We start from the raw sequence: 16,040 nt of genomic DNA on the forward strand, positions 1-16,040 counted from the left end.
AGAGTAAGTGTAAATATGAATCTGAAACAGATGTGGCTGTTCATCTCAGTGCTTTAATTGAAGAAAAAGTCAAAAAAATGTAGCCATGTTGTATAACATACATAAAGGGCAAGCAGGCGGAGCTTGTGTCCCCAAACATGATCAGTGCTTGCTTTGATGTACAAAACTCCTCATATGCCATAGAGCACGCACCATACAGCATTCCTCAAATCTAGGCCTAATTCTAAACCACTTTAGCTGGAAGACCCACCCACACACTGTGTGTGTCAGTGACTGTGTCTGTATGGTTGGATGATGAGCAGGTGTGTGTGTGTGTGTGTGTGTCAGTGCCTCGAGTGTCTGTACAGTAAGCTGATGAGCAGTTGTATCTCACTGTCTCCAGTGTTAATGTCAGTGGCCTTCAGAAAAAAGTCCAGTGCTTCCTGTTTCCTCCCTTCAGACAAACACTGTTTCCCAGAATGCACCAGTGAATCAAACGATTCCTCTTGATGTGTGACATCATTTGGACTCTGCACTTCAGTGGCTGCACACTGATGCACAACTTCACTAGAGGCCAGTTGAACGTCAGTGAAGCTTTTTACCATCACCTTCCTCTTCCTCCTCGCACTCAACCATGTGTTCACTAGGCTCTGGCTCGTCCTCTGGCTCCTCCCACTCCTCTCATATTTCCTCTTTCGTCTCTGGTTCCTCCTCTTCCTCCTCCATATCCTGCAGCTGTGACTGTACTCATGAGCGTGTGCCAGTGTACACCTCAGAGCTCTGGACTCGAAACTTTACATTCTGAAACCCTGTAAGACTTACCCTGTGTGTGTGTGTCTGTCTGTCTGTCTGTTTGTCTGTGTGGTCACTTCTTCCATAAGGCATGTGTTGAGCCATGGCTGATGGATCACAGGACCTGCCCGATGTACGTGTGTCATCCTCAAATCCCTCAGAGTAGAGGTGAGGTGTGTGCGTAAATGGATTCATGAGAGTTTCTCATCTCTCTAGAGACGGATGTTGAGGAGCTGCACATGTAGACGGTCACTTCTGCTTTGCATTCGTTTCCCAGCAGCACTTTCACACACACTGTGACTCAGTCTCCAGCATACACCCCAACTCCGAGTCTCTCACACAGCGATGCTGCCTTTTCTGGATATGAATCTCTGCATGCAACAGAGCAGCTGGGTCCTGCTGACCACACACTGTGTGTGTGTGTGTGTGTGTGTGTGTGTGTGTGTGTGTGTGTGTGTGTGTGTGTGTGTGTGTGTGTGTGTGCACTTCTCACCTTCGTGTGTTTCAGCCTGCCTTGCTGAATTCCAGAAGCTGCTGCTAATAAGCTAGTTTGTTCACTGTGTGTGTGTGTGGGGTGGGGGGGTGTATTATTTTGGAAGCACACACCTGTATTTGGACTAAACATACTAGCATGACCACAAAAAGATTCAAGATTGTGGCTCAATTGACGAGAGGCCATAAGGTCTGTGAGAACGCTGATATTCTTGTCCTGGGTTGGATGGAAACATGGTGTCAGGACATGCGCTGGTCTGTCAATACAGTTCCCTCTGAAGCCCAGGATTTGTTTTTATTATACACTGAAGACATTTGGGTTTGAGATATGTCGGTCATTTTAAGGACATTCCAAACATGTTCCAATATTTTCGATCATTTGAAAAATGGGTAGGTTTAAACACAAGGTGCCATATTTTAAGTTGTTTGACCATAATTTAATTTCCTAATATTTACATCTAAATTTGTTAATCAACTATTCATCATTTGATCTCAAGCCCAAATGTTTCCCGTATATAGCAAACCAAAAATAATTGCCCTTGCTGTTCTAATACTTTTCTCCATCTAATGGGAATAGCTCAGCAGCGGTGTTCTTCACAGTGGCTGACAGTTTTTGGTCTTGGTCTTGTCACTGAGTTGACCTGTGGAGATCCAGGGCAGGTTTCATGGTGATTTATATTTTTAATGACCACAGAGAGTCAGGACCTCAGTTTAATGTCTCATCCAAAAGACAGTGCTGTTTATACAGTAGTGTCCCCGTCACTATATTGGGGCTTTAGACCCCACACAGACCACAGGGTGAGCCCCCCCTGCTGGTCTCACTATTACCACTTCCATCAGCAAGCTTAGTTTTCCCCAGGAGGTCTCCCAGTACTGGCCAGGCTCAACCCCGCTTATCTTCAGTGGGACGCCAGGCAAGAGCTGTAGGGAGAGATGGCTCTGGTTATGTATTTCTGCAATCAGTGATGGACTGGGAACCTGTTTTCTCGTAGCTGCCCTAACTGTTTAGGAGGGCATGCTCCTCAGTGCAGAGGTACACTTCCATATGGAGGCTCTATTCAATGGCTGTACCCTGTGCTGTGATTGGCTTGCAGGTTTGGAGGCAGTGTGTTTGAAGTGCCACTGCACTACGATAAGCCCGCCTTTGAGAGTGAAACTCGCAGCTAGGAGACCAGCAAAACACACTGTGACTGTAAACACACACACACACACACATGCGTACATGTTCACATACACTATACATACATTTACAGTCACAGGTTTGGATTTAAAAATGCATTTTATTTCATTTCTGTGTGTGAGTTAATGAATGACCTCATGCTGTGGTTAATGGGAGGAAAATCTCTCTTCTCTTTTATCTCTGGGGTGTGTGTACTGGAGAAACACATAGTTCACCAGCTCCCTCTGCTGGACATGTGTTGCATTACCTCTCTCTTTCTCGCACACACAGTCAGTATATACTGAATTTGCCATGTGACAGGTGTTCCTGGTTCAGTATGGGTGGAGCTTATGTGAATTTTTTTTCAACTTAATCATGTGACATCCATTAGCTTTTCTTTCCACTTGTTCAGCTTGATCATCTATTTAATGCTGTATAGCGACTGCTGGGTAGGTAACGTTAATGTTCGCTATGTTAACTAGTGCTGTGGGTAGGTGACGGGCTAGCACAGCTGATATTACTAAACTATTATACTGTTTAATTATAGGCAGGCTTTTATGCCCACAAATACTAAAGAAATAAAAACAGAAGCTAGTGGTGATGTTATACAGTTCAGATTATACTTAAGCTCCGCCCTCACTGACTCAGACACGCCTGTCAATTGGCACAAAAAGCTTGCTATTTAAAAAAAAAAAAAAAAAAAAAATCTTAAAATTATTCTAATTTTACTAACTATTTTACAAAATATCAAAATGTGTCCTTTTATGTGTGTGTGCTTCACAATGTGGCCTTATTGGTATCTTCTGTACTCTATGAACTACTGATCTGAACTGTTAAATAAGAGGTGTAATTTTAATCGAATTATAGTGATATGAAAATGCAAACTGTAAATAAAGTCTCTTTTTATCATGAATGTGTGTGTCCACTTGGTCCCTTGGCATGAGCGGGGATATTTATCTAGAGTATCAGTTACTATACGAAGTCTGTAGTAACAGCATTTCTCTGAAGATGATTTAATGGAGCTTGTGTTTAGAGTGTAACTTGTACTTTAGTTTTCTTCATTTTCCCAAAATTTAACACCAGATACTTCACAGTACACGAATACCACATGGAGATACAAACTTTATAGTTGACGTGAGGGTAACACTGTTTACACAAGGGTAACAGGCTTGACACTGAGGTAACACTGGTTACACAAGGGTAACAGGCTTGACACTGAGGTAACAGGGTTTACGACCTTTAAGTGTAGAGATCTGATTACTTTTATGTACATATGCGTGTTCATGGATAAAAAAACGTACTGTCGTGTCTGCTCAACTTTTTTTTTGATGAGGGATATGCAAATTGAATTTAAATTCACTAGTCTTACTTAAATTTCCTATATTAACTTGTAGATTTTAATTATAAATATATTTTCTAATTATTATAGTCTCTATTGTATCACTGGAACAATGGCCCATATACACTCAGCTAATCATGTGACAGCAGCACTGTACATGAAATCATGCAGCTACAGGTCAATAGTTTTATTAATGTTCACATCAAACATGTATTATTGTGTATGGGGAGGACCGGGTGGGTGTGAGACCCAGTTTCTGTCCCAATTTCTGTCCCAGTCTGGCCCGGCTCCTTCAGGAAATACTTTATGTGATGTGTATATCAGCTGCTTATTTCTTCTTGGCCTTTACACACAGTAAAGCTTTACTGTGCTGCAGTTCTACATGTCTTTATACTTTTGACCATTAGGGGGTCTCCAATGTAAACCCTTGAGAAATTAAACATTTTCAACACATCTGTAATAAAGCTGCAACTTTTGGGGTTTTGAGGGTTTTTTTTTTTGGAGAGTTTTTTTCAGGTTTGGAGGGTTTGAGGGGTTTTTGGACTGTTTTGGCAGGTTTTGGGGGTTTTGAGTTTTTTAGCATTTCGGAGGGTTTCAGAGGTTTTCTGAGTCTTTTTTTAGGGTTTTGTAGGGCATTGGAGTGATGATCATGGTGACAATGTTGACGATGTTGATGACGATGATGATCATGATGACGATGATGGTGACTATGATGATGATGACAATAGATGATGACTATGACCATGATGATGACAATGATGATGACGATGAAGATAATGATGACGGCGATGATGATGATGATAACGATGGTGATGATGATGACAATGACGATGATATGATGGTGACGATGATGATGATGATGATGATTACGATGATGGTGACGACGATGATGGTGATTATGATTACGATGATCAGAACGATTATGATTATGATGATGGTGACGACGATGATGACTGTGACTATGATGATGACCGCAATGAGGGTGACAATGATGGCAATGATGACAATGACGATGATTATGAGGACGATGATGGTGATAATGATGTTGATGATGGTGATGATCTGAATTCTTTATTTTCTCCTACAGCGTGTATGAAGCAGTGCTGCACGGAGCAGATGACGGAATGTCTGGACTGGATTATGGCTGAATGTAAGAATTTGTATTCAAAATTTCTGCAGAGTATGGCGATCTTCATACAGAAGTCAGATGGTTGAGTAGGAGTAAGGTACTTCACCGTTTTATTTCCTTGGTGAGTGAAATTACGGCTTTAATGGAACTGGGGGGGACGACGACACTAACCTGTTGTCTGATGGCTGCTTGATCTTGCATTCTTGGCTGATGTGACAGAGAAACTGAATCAGCTCAATCTTCAGTTACAAGGTAAAGACAAAACCATATGTGATATGATCAGTGCTGTGAAGGTATTTAAAGCAAAACTGTCATTTTACCTTCAGCAATTGAAAAACAAAAGATTGCAACACTTCCCGTCATTGGTAAAGATAGAAAGAAAGCCATGCAAATGCAAGCAAAGTTTTGGATGTACTCGAGTATTGTGACCTCCTGTCCAGGCTTGGGCAGGAATCTGAGGAAAGGTTCAGTGATTTTGAAAATCTTGAGATATGTGTGGCATTTGTTGCCAAGTCTTTCATAGAGATAGACATGGATCACATTTCAAAGCAGATGGCTGAACAAAAGTTTAACTATGTGCTCTTCTCATCAGCAGACCATAGGCAACAGCTAAAGGGTGTTTCTGTCGTGGTTTCTGTAATGTAGTGGTTATCACGTTTGCTTCACACGCAAAAGGTCCCTGGTTCGAGACTGGGCAGAAACAAGCTAGCAATTTTGAACTTTGCTTTAATAACTGACCGGTTGTCATCACCGTAGGATCAGGTCCTCTAGGAACAGCCGGAAAGCGAGACCTTGGACAGAGCAGATTTCCTTCTTTTGTGCCTTTGTAGCAAAGCAGTTAACATTTGCTTACAAAATGAAAGGGAGTCTCTGGTTTTCTACAGAAAGTGGAAGCCTGGCTCTTTTGTTGCTCAGTAAGAATCTGTGCGTGACTGGAAAATTTTCCATAAAGTACTGGTCGCCAAGTTCACCTATCAGCGAGAGGTCTACGCCCGAAAAAGGCTGAGAGCGGTTTCCCTTCCATTGAGCTTTTGGTACAAGGCAGATAACAGCTGCTTGCAAAATCACAGGCAGTCTCTGCTTTTCCACTGAATGTGGGAGCCTGGCTCTTTCCTTCAACAAGAAGACAAGAGTAATGATGCGCTTGATTCAAGGGTTAGGGGTAGACATGGCCAGGGAAGAAGAGAAACAATACAGAGCAGCAAGTAGTTACACAGACTCCTGAATGTTCTCAATAACCATACATTTCATGTAAACATCAACCAGAAAAACTGAAAATATATGTACACACTGTATTTCACAATAATTAACAATGGTCAAGTCCATCAATAACGCAAATGTCCAAGTCTGTTAAGTTCAGTACCCCAACTAAACTTTCTAAATCTTACGGTTCGGTCCCCATTTGGGCGCCACTCTGTAGCGTGGTACCTTATGGGGTTTGGACGCCAGACAGTTCAAATTAACAGTCACTTATAACTTATAATTTGGACATCACTCAGAATAAAGCTACTCAATTCTTACAAAATAAGTTTATTATTATTTATGCAATAAACATAAGAAAATACAGATCGTTTCAGTCATAGAAACCTAAATAATGAAAACCAAAAAGTTCCCCTACGTGGCATTAATAAACGCACCCATAAGGAAACAAGGCTCTATTCATAAAAGAAAATTTTCACACACAAAACGCAGAAAAAAACATTTAACCCCAAAATAATTCTTAACCAAAACAAAAAAGTTGTTCACTTTAAAGCTGCACTTCAATGGCGGTGATTTAGGCGTACGGGAGTTCGTGAACCCGAAAGCATGGGAAAGAGCAGTCAGATTCCGCTTAACACTCGGAGTTCTTTACAGACAGTAACATCCAACGATTTAAACATACTGGTTCTCCACAAAAGTATTAAAGAAAGGATCTCAAACCCGTGATGTGTCTCCGAACCCTCAAAACTCTGCTCACTCGTTTATTCACCTTGGCAGAATATTCCCGAAGTGTTCGCCAGCCTCCTGAATCAATATCCACAAGGTTATAATCCACAGTAAGAGCATTAGCATGGTCTTTGGCAAACACACACCATCAGTTCCGCCATTCCCACCTGGCTCTCATTTCCGCGTCCCGCTTTCTCTCACCTAGTCACCTGTTCTTTTTATTGCTTCCTAAGACCACACCCTTCTCTTCATCTCTTTTTTTACTTCCGTTAATTAAAACACCATGGAATGGAATGGACTCCGCTTCTGCGTCACTAAATGGTAAAATGGTAAATGGCGCACTTATATAGCGCTTTACACTGTGTCTCATTTACCCATTCACACACCAGTGATAGCAGAGCTGCCATGCAAGGCGCTAACTTGCCATCGGGAGCAACTTGGGGTTCAGTGTCTTGCCCAAGGACACTTTGGCATGTGGAGTCATGCTGGCTGGGAACCGCCAACCCTACGATTAGTGGACAACCCGCTCTACCACCTGATCCACAGCCGCCCCTGTCACTGTGCAGCTATCTGTTGCAAATGAATGGGAAAATATCCTTGGCATCCATGCAATTCAAGGATGTTGTAATTGGTAAGTTGTGATGTCAAAAGTATCTGTACCAAGTTGATACTAAAATTTTAAAAAGAATGATACAATAATTTTTTTTTTCAGTATCGGCTGTACCAAGTATTCTTCTGCTTTCTGATTGACTTTCTTTTGTGAGTATTAATTAACCGTGATTTCCACTCAGCCATCTTACTGGAATTTGTGTAGGTTAGGAATAAGACTGAGGATGGAGTTGTACAGTTTTGTAGTGTGTATCATTTGTAAATATTGTTAACTTCTTTACCATAGCCATGCTGAGGGAGGTGTTGACTAAATAAGAGATGGTGCTGGACCAACAAACCAATGAGATTGCTTCAACTACAGGTGTTCCAGGTGCAGTCTTTGGATATTGATGAAGATTTACTGCCCTGCAAGATCTTCCTCAACTGCATAGTCTGGAACAAAGGATGCAACAGAGCCCAGATTGCAAGCAAAAACTGGTGAGAATTTTTTTCCTTTTTTTGTTAACAATTGCTTGCACAATTACACAGCTACTGAGAGTGTTTGTTTTCTCAAGGTGACACACTTTGATATGAGGGAACAGTTATGACCTAATCTTTGGTAGAGGAGCAAAACATGGAAAACACACAGGGCAGGGTAACTGCAGGAGTAGTGAGAAGCACTGACACAGTTGACAAGGCAATACATGCTTATTAATTATTTATATTTTATATTATATTATTGTTTTAAAAATCATCGGTTTCGGGTAAACTGGTTGGCGCTTATTGACAGGGCGGATGTGCTCGACTGCACCTGGCGCATACTGAAGAGGGTGATTGCTAACTCCCTGGCAAAGAACCTCAATTGGACAGGAGTCGATGGAAAGACTTCACTGGCCACTCTCAAACTTGGAGAGGTCATGATTGGTAAGTATATCTGTTTACATACAGAATTAGCTGTCTCTCTCAGATGATATGTAAGGGGTAATCCACGGCTAGATGTACATTAAACGATTTTAGTGCATGATGTGGAGGAAATGAACCACTCGTTCAAATCGTCACCTAGCCATGGATTACCCCGCCTATACCATGGTCTTTCCACAATTAATAAAGTTAAAGCTGTCATTGATTTTAGAAGCACAAACTTTGATTAGAAGTTTAAAATGACAGTTAATTTCTATTAGTTAGGTCGTAAGATCTGGAATTTTGCCCGATATAAATCAGACACAGAGATAAAGTAGTGTGATGAGATTACATTTATTTGAATGAATTGACAGATATCTATCAGAGACAGAGAGATTAATCATGTATGAATTTCCTGCATCATGTGCCTCTCAGCAGTCAGTCAGTGCGTTTACATGGACCACAATAATCCACTGTTAACCCGATTAAGACGATACTTTGATTAAGAAACTACCATGTAAACAGCAATTTTTAATTACCTTAACATGATTAAAGTCATTACTGGAAGTAAGCACTAATCGAATTAAGACGTGTAGTACTCCTGTTTTAGTCGCATTATCAACGTGTATTACAGACATGTAAACACCTGAATCACATTATTAACGTTGTGTGAGTTTTCACCGCATTTTGCGACAGGACACGTACACACATGGCAGTGCTCAACATTTTACGGCGAACAAGAGAGCACGGCTGCGTCCCAATCCGCATACTTGCCTACTATAGGCCTGTAGTGGGGAAAATACATCTATCTCGGCTACTATATAGACGCTAAGTGCATGGTTTGGGATGCAGTTCACGGCTTCAAGCAGTTGTCTATTTGCACGTACAGCATGACAAAAAAATAACTGCGCTTAAAGCGTTCATAAAAAAATTAAATAAAAACACCCAAAACTGTATACTATACCATAACGAAGACGAACTGTATGTTGATATGTGAAATTCTGGAGGGACGTCGGACGGCGTGGCGCAACACATGTAAACACCTTATTCACGTTATTATCTTACTCAGAGTAAGGTCAATAATTAGATTACTGCTGTCCATGTAAACATAGTCAGTGTTGCGCAGCAGTAGTGTAGTAAAACTGAGAGTTGAATTACTTCACAAACAGTGATGGTAACACCTCATTGCTGAGAAATATAATGTAACTTTTTACCAGCAAAGTTATTTTTTTTGTTGCAGACAAAGTTGCAGACAGCGCCGGCAAGAAGTGTCTGTGTGTACGAATGTGTGTTCACGAATGTCTCTGTATGCTCGAGTGTCTGTGCGTGTGTGTGTGTTTTGTGTGTGCATGTAGGCTGCGCGTTGATTTAGAAATGCTCACAGTGATCAAACTGACTGGAACTACCTGTGCAATAAACGGTTATAATGCACACCTTCCAGCCATTCAGAATCCAATATTCACACTGACCATGGTATAAATGTAATTAATGCTTAGGATTCATAATAAGCTTACGATATGAATTGCTTTCTTCCAATGTTCATAGAAACCTCTTCACGGCTAAAGCTGCAGAGATGGAGGTTGAGGGGACCATGAAGAGGTGGCTCCAGCTGGCATCAGATCGAGAGTGCGGGCGCAAGAGCAGACTTTTGAAAACTTTTGCAAAAAGAAGGTATTTAGAGTGTTTTAACTGTGGACTCTTTGTTAATTTGTTAAAATGTACATATTGTAGTCTATTTTTGATTGTTTATAAAAGTCCTTGCTGTTTTTAAATGGTTGAATGTGTGTGTGTGTGTGTTGGTAGCTGGGTGGCTATACAGTTGCGGTCGGAAGTTTACATACCACTTGCAGTATCTACAAAATCTTAATACTCTTTACAAAATAAGATTGATCATAAAAATCCTAAGTTTCTAATTTAGTACCGCCATGAATAAGCTATTTCACATAATTCAATTCAATTCAATTCGATTTTATTTGTATAGCGCTTTTTACAATAGACATTGTCTCAAAGCAGCTTTACAGAAATATCAACATGGTATACAGATATTAAAGGAGTGAATTTATCCCAACTGAGCAAGACACTGAGTGGCGACGGTGGCGAGGAAAAACTCCCTAAGATGTTTTAAGAGGAAGAAACCTTGAGAGGAACCCGACTCAGAAGGAACCCATCCTCATCTGGGTAACAACAGATATTGTGAAAGAGTTCATTATGGATTTATATGAAGTCTGTATGGCGTTAGGAGCAGCCGTAGTCCCAGCAGTCTGGAATTAAAGAAGATTTGAGCTCCATCCAGAGGCAGAAAGGATCTGGATCTCTAGTATCTCCATAAATTCGTGGGGGGCTCGGCGAAAGGAGAGAGGGAGAAAAAAGATAATTATGACTGCGAAGTAGTAGAACAGAATCTAGTCAGGGTAGGCTTGAGTAAACAAATACGTTTTAAGCCTAGACTTGAACACTGAGACTGTGTCTGAGTCCCGAACACTAATAGGAAGACTGTTCCATAACTGTGGGGCTCTATAAGAGAAAGCTCTTCCCCCTGCTGTAGCCTTCACTATTCGAGGTACCGTCAAATAGCCTGCATCTTTTGATCCAAGTAGGCGTGGCGGATCATATAAAACCAAAAGGTCGCTTAGATATTGTGGCGCGAGACCGTTTAGTGCTTTATAGGTTAATAAGAGTATTTTATAATTAATGCGAGATTTTACTGGGAGCCAATGCAGTATTGATAATATCGGTGTGATATGGTCGTATCTTCTAGTTCTAGTTAGGGCTCTAGCAGCTGCATTCTGGACTAATTGGAGCTTATTTATATTCCTACTGGAACATCCAGACAGTATGGCAGTATGGCATAACAGATGTTTACATATAGTCCACAAGATAATAGCTGAATTAATCAAAATTACCCCCATTCAAAAGTTTACACACGTTTGATTCTTAATATTGTGTGTCGTTACCTGAATGATCCAGGACTCTTTTTATGTGTTATGATAGTTGTTCATGAGTCCCTTGTTTGTCCTGAGCAGTTAAACTGCCCACTGTTCTTCAGAAAAATCCTCCAGGTCCTTCACATACTTTGCTTTTACTGCATATTTTAGCCGTTTCCAGTAGCGGTTATATGATGTTCCGATCCATCTTTTCACACTGAGGACAACCGAGGGACTCGTACACGACTATTCCAAAAGGTGCAAACATTCACTGATGCTCAAGAAGGTAACAGCATGCATTAAGAGCCTGGCTGTAAACGTTGTAAACAGAATGATCATGTAAATTTTTTTGTCTTCTGGGATACTTCTTCTATGCTGTATTAACCATCTTTCTGTAATAAACCTTTTTCACCTCAGAGGACGAGTCTGCAAGTGTTGTCTAATTTCACAACTAATCACAACTCAGTTTTTACATTTTTTTATTTTATTTTTAAGAAAATAATTAAAATTCAATAACCTTTTGACTGTATGAGGTACCCGTAAATGAGAAAAAACATAGTACTACTTTCATAAAATGTCATGTGCAGCTTGATGGTAATTATAGTAATGTATAGTAATTCTGAGTCTTGAACAGTAAACTCTCAAGTGTCATTGTCATGTCACAGCAAACCAGCGAGTCCGTTTCCCAGAATGCACCTCAGACTACAAACATGGCAAACACAAACTACAACTCCAAACCAACACACCGACATTGTTAACAGAATACTAATCAGACAAACCTGTTACCAATGAACCTACTACATTAGAGAAGGAAATACTGGATGTGAAGTGCAGTAGTGCTAGTGTGTGTGAATAGACTATCAGTTTATATACTGACCCTGAACACTACTAACATGCAGTGCTTTCTTGGGGTGGTGATGAAGTTGGAGTTGAACCGGTAAGAAAGATATTAGAGAGAGGCTTCTTTACACTCCTGAGGATGTTCAATTAGAACCTGCACCAAACTCACCTGATTCAAGTCATCAGCTAATTAAGCGGCCTGCACGAGCTGAGGTGGGTGCTTTAGAGCAGATAAAACACCAAATGTGTTAGATAAGAGTTCAGAGCCTGTGTTCTAGACACATGATTTAGAGTGGAGACTTAGGCTTAGACCTTAGGCTTTGGAGTTATTCTGAATATAGGTTTCAGTGAGGAAGTGACTGAAGTTAAGGAGAGGAACTGTAAATAAAGTTATAGTCTTTCTGAGTAAACAGAATAAGGCTATATTATTGTTACCGGAGGGAAAAAAAAAGAAACTCATAGTAGCGCTGATGAAATACATATACACGACAAAAACTGCTAGGAAAAAGAACTCAGAACATTTGCTTAACCTAATACGTTTTTTTTTTTCATCTGCACATAATTATTTTAGCAGTTGCTTTTGCAATAAAAAGACTTAAAGTCGAGGGTCCCTGTAAGTATCTATGGAGAGAGAGAGAGGAGTAGTGAACCATTGACATCATGTACAGCGTTAGCATGAAGGTGTGATTGACAGTTTTTAGAAATCACTTCCTAATCCTATGCTAAGATGAATACTACTAGGCTACTACTCTAATAATAATAATAATAACAATAAGGAGAAGAAGAAGAAAGATAGATTAAAGGGTGAGGAGTAAAATCAGTATAAAGTGGGGCTGTTTTGTCTTCAGCAATAATATCTAGTGCTAATAAATAATTTGTCAACTACATTGTATATATCTAGTGCCTGGTAATCAACCTCCTCACCTGGTGAGAGGACAGTCCACTCATCCTGACATTTCACACAGTATGAATAATAATGATAACAAAAGGAAGTAAAGCTAAATGAATGTTTTAACTGAGAGTAATACTTTGTACCCATATTTCCAATTGTATAGTAAATTGCACACAGTTTTTGCTTGTTACGTTTAGACCCGAGGGGATTGCAAACTTCAAAAGCACCATCGTCATTGCACCATCGCAAATGCTGAGGATCATCAGCCTTGGTCCGTTGTAATACAGTGTCTTTATGCTTTTGGTAAATATGACATCTAAAGGACTCATACTTTGAAAAGGTCCTCTGACAGTCATTAAGACCACAAGTTATTGAAAAATTTGCCTCGTGCATGAATGAGACCAATGTGCTGGATTAATTTGACAATCGTTCTCCCAGAGCATTTAGGACAACAATAGACGAGGCATTTTTGGCAGATATTACTGTAAGAGGTTGATTACTCTGGTAACTGGAGTAGGTAGAGGCTTGTCACCATCCACAGTAAGTTTCAAAACATATTGCTGAAGAAAAATCAGAGTGTTCTTCAAATGAGATGGATATGTTGAATTGAAGACAAAATAAGCACAAAATGAAGCAAGAGCCCTTTCATCCACACCGCTAGCCCAGCAGATCTCTATCCCATCGACTTTGATGACTGCAGTGACTCTTCTTGTAAACACAGTTTTGCAGTCAGTGACTTCTGGTTCTTGCAGCGGTAACAGCAGACTTTCTATGCCAGCGACCCGCCTTCGAGCCTCAGCTTCATTAACTGTTTTTTAAAGGATTGGGTTTTTTTCACTGTAGAAGTTCACTACAACTGTAGAAGTTGTAGAATAAATTCCCCATGAACAACACTGACTGGAGCACATGCCAATTAAGTTGATGGACTATTAGCAAGTTATTGTCATGCATTCATATAAATCCAACAATTATGTTTTTCACTATTTAGCTGTCTTTTTACTTTAAGGATCTAATAAACTGCATATATGACATGATTTTATTTACAAGTATCATGTTTGTGATTTTAGGTTATTCGTCAAATAGTACAGCTTTTGACCATTAAATCAAAACAGACTTGTGATTTGATGACATAATGCTTATTTATTTAGAAACAGAAGTACCTCAATACAAATATGCTAAATACTTTATATTTTTATATATAAATAACCAGGTGAAAAAGAAGACAACCTTCCAATTGTGAAACTGGTTATTAAAGCCCTTAATTAAGTGTATTGTCCATGCAGTATGCACAGATGTCCTTCTCATCTAGGGATAAAATGTTCCGCTGGCCCTTTAAAAAGCAGGAATGTGAGTTCCCGTTCTGCCCAGGAGTATCGCGAGAGTTCACCTGCGAGCAGCGCGATTTACAACGCGATGCAGGTGTTTCTTATGAAGTGTGAGAACCGGGAAGTTCTTGTGCATGAAGCAAGACTTTAAGTTTAAAGTCACAGTGGAGCCACTGAGCAGTGAGATTAAGCGTACTCGTCAGACTTACATCTGAAGACCAAACATCTGTGGTGAAGTTCATCGCGGAGTGGTTATGAAGAAGCTCGTGAATATGATCTGTCATACGGTTGTATAACTCCGGTAAGCAGACGAATGTGAAATGACGCCGACTCGGTAAAGTGTAGCGAGGCTCAAGGTGTTTTACCAGTCGCGGAAATCCCATGTCCTTCACTACAGAGCATGGTTGATCATCAAGCGCCATAAACGCCAATACTTTCTGAGTAATTTCTAGAGTTTTTGTGCTGTCGGATTATCAGATATTTTTAAATTATGGATAGATGAAAAATAGCCTTTCGGTATCGGCCGATACATCGGTGCATCTCTAGTTAAAACCAAGAATATAATGGGTAATTGCATATTTCATTTTAATTGACCCCCCCCCCCCCCCCCCCCCTTTTTTTTTTTTTTACTGAAGCAGCCTTATATGGTCTTGCATGTGTACAAATATTATATTTGTATGTGTATGTTGCATTTCCAACTGTCGATAAGGAAAGGGAAAAGGAGACAGACTTATATTCTTGGTTGTACAAAACCATGCTGTAACTTCAATTCAGTTCCATTTTATTTGTATAGCGTTTTTTACAATAGACATTGCCTCAAAGCAGCTTTACAGAAACATATAAACACGGGATACAGATTTTAAATGTGCGACAGTCAACACTGGAACCAGCACCAGACAGGTCATTACAAAATTATGGATGGATGGAATGTTAGAAAAAGAGCAGTAAAAAAGGTCAATGTAATGCTCACTTCATTTGGAAGTCATTTAGGAGAAAATGATCTTGGTGCTGCAGTGCAAGATGACGAGATAACTTCATCTAATATCCAAAGTGTTGCTGGTGGCACATATCATTATTTTGGTATTCTTAAAGCTTTGTCCAAAACCATGGAAAGAATCTGGTCTATTGTTCTAGAGAAGTATGAATTCGAACTTCAACTGAACATGGATGGCTTACCACTGTTTAAAAGTTCGTCTCTGTAGTTTTGGCCCATTATAGGGTTACTGCAGGGTTATACTAAGAAACCAGTTGTCATTGCTCTGTTCTGTGGTAAATCAAAGCCATCATCACAAACTGGTGAATTTGAAAGATCTAGTCAGTGAACTGCAAGGGTTAAGCAAGGGATTTGCCATAAATGGGAAGCAATTTTTCCTAAATGTCACATCTATCCTGTGTGATGCTCCAGCTAGAGCTTTTATAAAGGGAATTAAATCACATACCAGTTATTCAGGTTGTGACAAGTGCATCCAGTCTGGTGTGTACATCAACCATAGAATGACCTTTCCTGAGATCAACAGCCCACGTAGGACTGATGAGTCTTTTATCAACATGTCTGATGAAGACCATCATACTGAAACATCTCTTTTAAAAGCTGCAGGAATTGGCATGGTATCATGCTTTCCACATGATTACATGCACCTTGTATGTCTTGGTGTTATGTGAAAACTGCTGGACTTATGGCTTGCTTCAGGGCCTTTATGTTGTCTTTTGTCTGCTCGCCAAAGTGTTATAATCTCAGACACACTTGTTAGCTTG

General features: G+C 40.2%; 1 protein-coding gene across 1 annotated transcript in view; it reads right to left on the bottom strand.

The window, feature by feature from the left end:
* LOC108262158 (histone H2AX) overlaps positions 1-16,040 on the bottom strand; it is a 361,614-nt gene that overhangs the window by 56,100 nt on the left and 289,474 nt on the right. The window lies entirely within an intron of this gene.

Source organism: Ictalurus punctatus, unplaced genomic scaffold (assembly GCF_001660625.3).
Source record: "Ictalurus punctatus breed USDA103 unplaced genomic scaffold, Coco_2.0 Super-Scaffold_100060, whole genome shotgun sequence".
NCBI lineage: Eukaryota > Metazoa > Chordata > Actinopteri > Siluriformes > Ictaluridae > Ictalurus > Ictalurus punctatus.